Source organism: Strongylocentrotus purpuratus, unplaced genomic scaffold, assembly GCF_000002235.5.
Source record: "Strongylocentrotus purpuratus isolate Spur 01 unplaced genomic scaffold, Spur_5.0 spur5_scaffold_13, whole genome shotgun sequence".
Taxonomy (NCBI): domain Eukaryota; kingdom Metazoa; phylum Echinodermata; class Echinoidea; order Camarodonta; family Strongylocentrotidae; genus Strongylocentrotus; species Strongylocentrotus purpuratus.
Window position 1 is genome coordinate 35,741,355 of NW_022145598.1, and position 7,144 is coordinate 35,748,498.

Sequence of the window (7,144 nt, forward strand, 5' to 3'; positions counted from 1 at the left end):
CTTATCATTTTGATGATTTCAAAACCTTTCAGTACGGTACACACCAATACTTATATGCTAGATGATCAACCTGTTCTGTAAGAAAAAACATATATATGTAGCTGTCAATTTAGAAAATTGCTGTAGATGTTAAGGTAGGTTTGTAATATGAGTTGTGATAATGGGGCAACCAGCACAATTTCTGTTAGCGAAGTGAGATTTCTGTATACTCCCAATATTTGGGCAGCATGGTGCCCAAATATCCATATTCAGACAGGAGGTACCTGAATATGCAATTTTTGTACTTTTTCATGACCCAAAATTTTCAAATAAAATTGCGGAAAATTAAAGAGTTGATATTCTGGCAAAACATCTTCAGCCCCTTGCAAAAATGTGCCTGGATGCCTATATGGTTTCAAATCTTGTTGTGAATGATTAATGTAACATTTGAATTTGTAGTTTATTTAGAGAGAGTATCTTTATGTATAAGGTTGTAAACAGAATCTATATATTTGGTGGATGGTGTAATGGTTCAAATGTATATACTGCTCCTGGTTTGTGATGTTTATATGTTTCAGGTTGTAGTTTCACTGTAGGTACATTTTGTAAATTCAACACAGATTTACATGGTATGGTGGTATGACCATAGTTTGTGCATGACCTTAACTCGCAAACAGTTCCATATCTTTAAAAATTTGACCTATATAGATAAAAATTCTTTGGATTAGGGTGTGAAATTGAGAAAATATTGACAAAAGATCTGCAAATTTTGCCAGTCTTTTGTGTCTGTTCGTTAAAAATATGAACTCACTGACAATTATGGTCTATCTTAATTTTGAGAGAATATGTCATCAAATTGCAAGTAAAAAGTGATACCAGCTGATTGTTTGATAATTTGACTTTCAATTTATGCAATTACCTTACCTTTGATCAATCGCTTTTTTTAAAAATAAATCACTTGTAAACTCTCGTACGCAAATTAAGGACCTTGTTTTCTTTTGTTCAGTTCATGTGTATATAGCACATTTGTAAAGCACATTCCAATCTGACATCAAATTGCTAGTTGCACTCAATTGTAATCTACAATTTGGATGTTCATTTGGTACTAATTGATCTTAACAAATTTGTATAGAATATGAGAAATTCTGGGTCAAATATCACATTCCTGTTTGTTCATGTTAGATATCCACTAATTTTGGTCACCCCAAGGCCCATCAAACGTTTAATTTGAAATTTACTCATACATGTACATGTATCCTAAATACCTTCAGATTTTTTGCTTGATGTTCAATGTATGTACATGTACGTAGAAACTTTATTTGTTTGTATATTATCTCACATTGTAAATATCCATAGATTTGAGTAGTGTCTCTATAAAGAGAAGGTTGAGTTCTGGGAAGAGGTGACAAATAATTTGTGAGCATTATCATTGTATTATGCAAGTGTGGAAGAACATCAGAGAAAAAATGTTCCCAGAAAAGCATGGCTCTTCAAATGCCATAATATTCTAAATATGGCATGTAACATCATAACAATTGGGACAGATTTTCGAATCCACAATGTTTCTTTTACAATGCAGTTGCGTGACCAGAACTCAACTTAATCTTTAAAAGGGGATTAAAAATCATAATGTGTATGCTTTGGGTTCCTTGCTAGTATCGCTTCCGGGTTTTGCTGTAAAAAACATATATAGCAAATTGCCGTAGATGTTAAGGTAGATTCGTAATATAACACTGATTATTAAACTGAAGACGCTGAGAAGGGCTATTCTAGTAATCTCATATTTTACATGATGTCACAGAGACCCTTCTGTGTTGAGTTTACTGCATGTTGATTCCTTTTACCAGGGGGTGTTTCATCAAGCCTTAAAATAGACTTTTACAATCGAAATCAATTTTAGTTGATGGAACACCCCTCTGGCCCAGGTTGAATGTGTGACTACTGTATTTATGTATACTAAGGTTGCCTTAATTGGTAGATTGCTAGCAATTAAGTCTTCAGTTAGTGTTCACTCATTAGGCAGCAAAGGAATCATAATTCAGGTATTAACACGCAGCTTATTAGGTTCACATAGGGGCCTTTGTAATGCCCAGCTATTTTCTTCTTACCTCGCTTATTACTATTCATTTACTTGTTAAACAGAATATCATTTTGATACAGCAGTAACTTGAAGCGGTCAACTATTTAATATGGCAATGGATAAAAGTTGTGATTATGGGGCAACAAATACTTTTCAATTTATGATTACCTTACCATTGATGGATCTTCTTCTTTAAAAAAAAATATATATGTATCACTTGTAAACTCTCATACTCAAATTAAGGACCTTGTTTTCTTTTGTTCAGTTCATTTGTAGTTCCACCCATTTGTAATCTACAATTTGGATGTTCATTTGTTACTAATTTAGAAAATCACTGTAGATGTTAAGGTGTATTTGGAATATATAACTGTTCTATCGTACGTTTGATATTAATTGCCTGAACTTAGATAAAGCAGAATTACTTTGAACTGCATATACTTGAGCCTGCATCTTTATTTTCTGGATTTACTACTGTAGTCTATTGAGAGAGTGTATCTTATTAGTAATTTTTAAGGTTGTAAACAGAATCTCTGGTTATTTTTAGGATTATATAAAGGCATTTCTTACCCCCATTAACAGGTGGGGGATGTTTCATCAAGGAATATCATCACATGTGCCTCACAAACAAAAACAGAAACGAAAAACAACTTCTAAAACAAAGTCATGTATTTTTGTATTTTGTATTTTTCTATGACACACCGAACAAATGAAATGCACAGAGAGAGAGAGATGAAGCATTTTTATGAAAGGAAGAGAAGATGACAGCAGGCAGGTCTAACAAAAGCAAAGATGAACAACTTCCCTCCTTGAGCAAGGAGACATTAAGAACAGAAAAGGGGAATACTATACCCATGACCTAGTTGATGATTAAAGAGGTCCAGGGCCCTGCACTGTAAAGAGTTGTGATTGATTCAAATACATTGCAACTGTACTAAAGATATAGGAGTAGCAATTAAGTTCAAGTTGCCATTGATTTGAATCAAATGCAACTCGTTATAAGATTGGCCCCAGAACGCCAAATCATTGATGAGGGTCCAAACATTCTTAAATCAGAAGAAGAACATGCTCTACATTCACTGCGGAGAGCTTCTAAAGCTGAAGGTCCAGATGGGATAGCAAAGGAAAAACTTGATAGCATAAAAGAATTTGGTATTGAATATTTGACCAACATAAATATGCCAGAATATATACAACACAGGACATATTCATGAGGATCTGAAAAGTCCATATAATATGTGCCAACCCCTAAGAAATCAAAGGCAAGTGTACGTGAAGATATCAGAACTATTGGTCTTACGAGTCATGTAACCAAATTTCTCTTTGAAGATCGCACTAGCTGGAATTAAACATCTAATTGAAAAAGAAGTAGATATTAAAGGAACAGTTTAGTTCAGACCTCAAAGTGGTACAAGGGAAGCCATAATATTTGGTAGGAAATGTCATAATATTTTACACTACAAATAAATAGATTTCCTTCAAATGTACTATATGCAATATGTTCTGTCTAATATTAGTTTTACGATTGAAAGTCCATTTTTACATTTGTTATAAAATGAGAGAGAGGGTGAGATGAGAGGGACGGGAGCTATGGGAGGAGAGAGAGGGTGAGATGAGAGGGACGGGAGCTAGGGTAGGAGAGAGAGGGTGAGATGAGAGGGACGGGAGCTAGGGGAGGAGAGAGAGGGTGAGATGAGAGGGACGGGAGCTAGGGGAGGAGAGAGAGAGGGTGAGATGAGAGGGACGGGAGCTAGGGGAGGAGAGAGAGGGTGAGATGAGAGAGAGGGTGAGATGAGAGGGACGGGAGCTAGGGGAGGAGAGAGAGGGTGAGATGAGAGGGACGGGAGCTAGGGGAGGAGAGAGAGGGTGAGATGAGAGGGACGGGAGCTATAGGGGAGGAGAGAGAGCCGTGAGATGAGAGGGACGGGAGCTAGGGGAGGAGAGAGAGGGTGAGATGAGAGGGACGGGAGCTAGGGGAGGAGAGAGAGGGTGAGATGAGAGGGACGGGAGCTAGGGGAGGAGAGAGAGGGTGAGATGAGAGGGACGGGAGCTAGGGGAGGAGAGAGAGGGTGAGATGAGAGGGACGGGAGCTATAGGGGAGGAGAGAGAGGGTGAGATGAGAGGGACGGGAGCTAGGGGAGGAGAGAGAGGGTGAGATGAGAGGGACGGGAGCTAGGGGAGGAGAGAGAGAGGGTGAGATGAGAGGGACGGGAGCTAGGGGAGGAGAGAGAGGGTGAGATGAGAGGGACGGGAGCTAGGGGAGGAGAGAGAGGGTGAGATGAGAGGGACGGGAGCTAGGGGAGGAGAGAGAGGGTGAGATGAGAGGGACGGGAGCTAGGGGAGGAGAGAGAGGGTGAGATGAGAGGGACGTGAGCTATATAGGGGAGGAGAGAGATCGAGGGTGAGATGAGAGGGACGGGAGCTAGGGGAGGAGAGAGAGGGTGAGATGAGAGGGACGGGAGCTAGGGGAGGAGAGAGAGGGTGAGATGAGAGGGACGTGAGCTAGGGGAGGAGAGAGAGGGTGAGATGAGAGGGACGGGAGCCAGGGGAGGAGAGAGGGTGAGATGAGAGCTAGGACGGGAGCTAGGGGAGGAGAAAGATGGGAGTGAGGGGAGGAGAGGGTGAAAGAGAAAGAGAGAGAGTATGGGAATAGAACATTTGGGAAAGAGAATACGTACTATGTACGAGGGGCGTATGAAACATGAGGGAAATGGGATGGCGCCTAGCTATATATCGAGAACTTGCGGATGCATTGATGAATTAGTTTCTTTACTCTTCTCAGTTCGATCCTTGCATGTAGCTTACATCTTGTGACAGGACAAAGTGTCCAGTGGCGGATCCAGGCCCCCCCCCCCTTGGGAACAAAAACGTGTAAAAACACGTTAATTTGATCTTTTTGGGGAGTTGGCCCCCCCCCCTGGCGCTCAAGGGGGGTGCAAATTTTCGAGGGCCAAAAAAAATTGTGCTCACTACCCCCCCCCCCCCCCCCCTCCCATCCATTTTTTATATTATTTACTTCCATTTAAAGTTTGAGGTAGACCTACTCACATGTTTTTAGATTCAAATTTAATTCCCCCCCCCCCCCAACATTGTTTTTATCGCTGTCATTTGAACTTCCTATTTTTCCTTACCCTCAATGATCGATGGTTGCCACCCGCCCACCCCCCCCCCCCCACCACCCCACATTACCCTGGCCTGATTCCAATAACTCTTGTTTTTCTGTTCGTTTTCCAAATTTTAGGTGATTCTGAAAAATGTGCCACCAGCAACCAAATAGTCCTCTTCATTATGAGATAAAAACCTTAAAATAAAAATACCGCTATAATACATGTTTTTTTTTTTTTTTTACCCAATTTAGATTTATACCTAGGCCTACTTGTATGTGTGTCCAGACGGTGATTTTAAAAAGTTTATAAAAGCAATCTTTCATTAAATCTTATATACTTGGTCAACTAGAATAAATTGTAAAAGACAAAATATATTCTTGATGGTCAGTGCTATTTGATGAATATTTTTCATTAAATTCGAAGGCGAAAGTTAAATTTTTATGTTTTAATTGTTAAGTGCAGGGGCAGCGGAACGTCTTCCAAAGTGGGGAGCCGGGGCACAAATAAAAAGGGGTAATTTCTGGGGGAAAACTTGGTACCAAGCTTAGGCTAGCTATATTATAGAAGGGGAAACTTCAAAGCGAAAATATACCATTTTTAGACATCGGTATATACCAATAGTCCGATTACGTTATCAGGATGATTTTAATATTTGTTTCTCTCTTTTGGTCAAAGTTACTGATTCATTAAAGGTAATAGTTTTGGCAAATTTTAAAAATTGACTGGATAGTGATTCTTTACAATTTTGATATGTTAAGATAAGATAAGATAAGATTTTATTCGTCTTTCTTTCAAATGACATACAGATCATAACATTGGATCATAACACATTTACAATGCAAAATAACAAATTATGGCAATGATAAAACAAAGTTAACTAAAAGAAAGACGAGGAGACCCTGGTAAAAGCAGAGCTTGTAATTATTAGGGTCCCCTCTGAGCCGGATAAAACATGATGAATAGATATTTGTGACTACCTAAGAATACAATAGGGAAAAGGGGGTATAACAAAACAAGAAGTGTACACACACAACAACAACAACAACAAAACGAGAGACGAGACTAGACAAGACGGGAGAAAAGAGAAAATATGAGAAATAATAGAAGTCTACAGCACATCGACAATAGGCACAGCACACAACGGGCACAAGACAACAGGGGGAGGGAATAAGAGGTTGACAATCTGAAAATATTCAGTTAGACACATATTAATATCAAGAAGAAAATTTACATTTATAGTAATACATAATATATATATATATATACATATATATAAAATATATCTTGTTTGGATGCCACTGTTATGCCACTTTCATGACCCCATTCCAAAACTTTGCATTACCTTTAAGCATCACATTTTGCCACTTGGGTGTGATGGTCTGAATGGTTTTTTTTTCGAGCGAGGGAAGCGAGCAAGCAAAAATTCAAACATTATGAGGTCGCATTCCAAAAAGTATATCTTATAAAGAAGAAAAAAAAACATAATCCTGATGGGGTTTTAAGGACAATCTAATCAAGGAAGACTGACAAAAATGTTAAGGAGCGAGCTGTGGGGAATGTTTAATAACAAATTGCTCTTAGTCACTTTTAATTATGAGCACATGCTCTCGAGAAAGGGGCACTTATCACAAGGGAAAATTACATCAGTAGAAAAGAAAAGGTGCACATATAGGGCCTATATCACTGATTTTTTTTTTTAAAGGGCAATAATCAGAGATGGAAAGAGTTCTTTCTCGCACTTGAACAGGCACTCAGCAGAATTGAAAAAAAGTCTCTTATGAGAATGGTAAAGGGATACATATTATAAAGGAACTGACGGTAATTAATATGTCAAAGGAAAATGGGAAGGGGCTCTTATTAAAAAGGAAAAGGAGCACTTATCAGAATGAAAAAGGGCACTTATTAGAAAGGAAAAAAGGGACGTGTATCAAAATAAAAGGAGAGATCGAGAAACCACTGCACGAGCAGTAGTTGTTTTGTG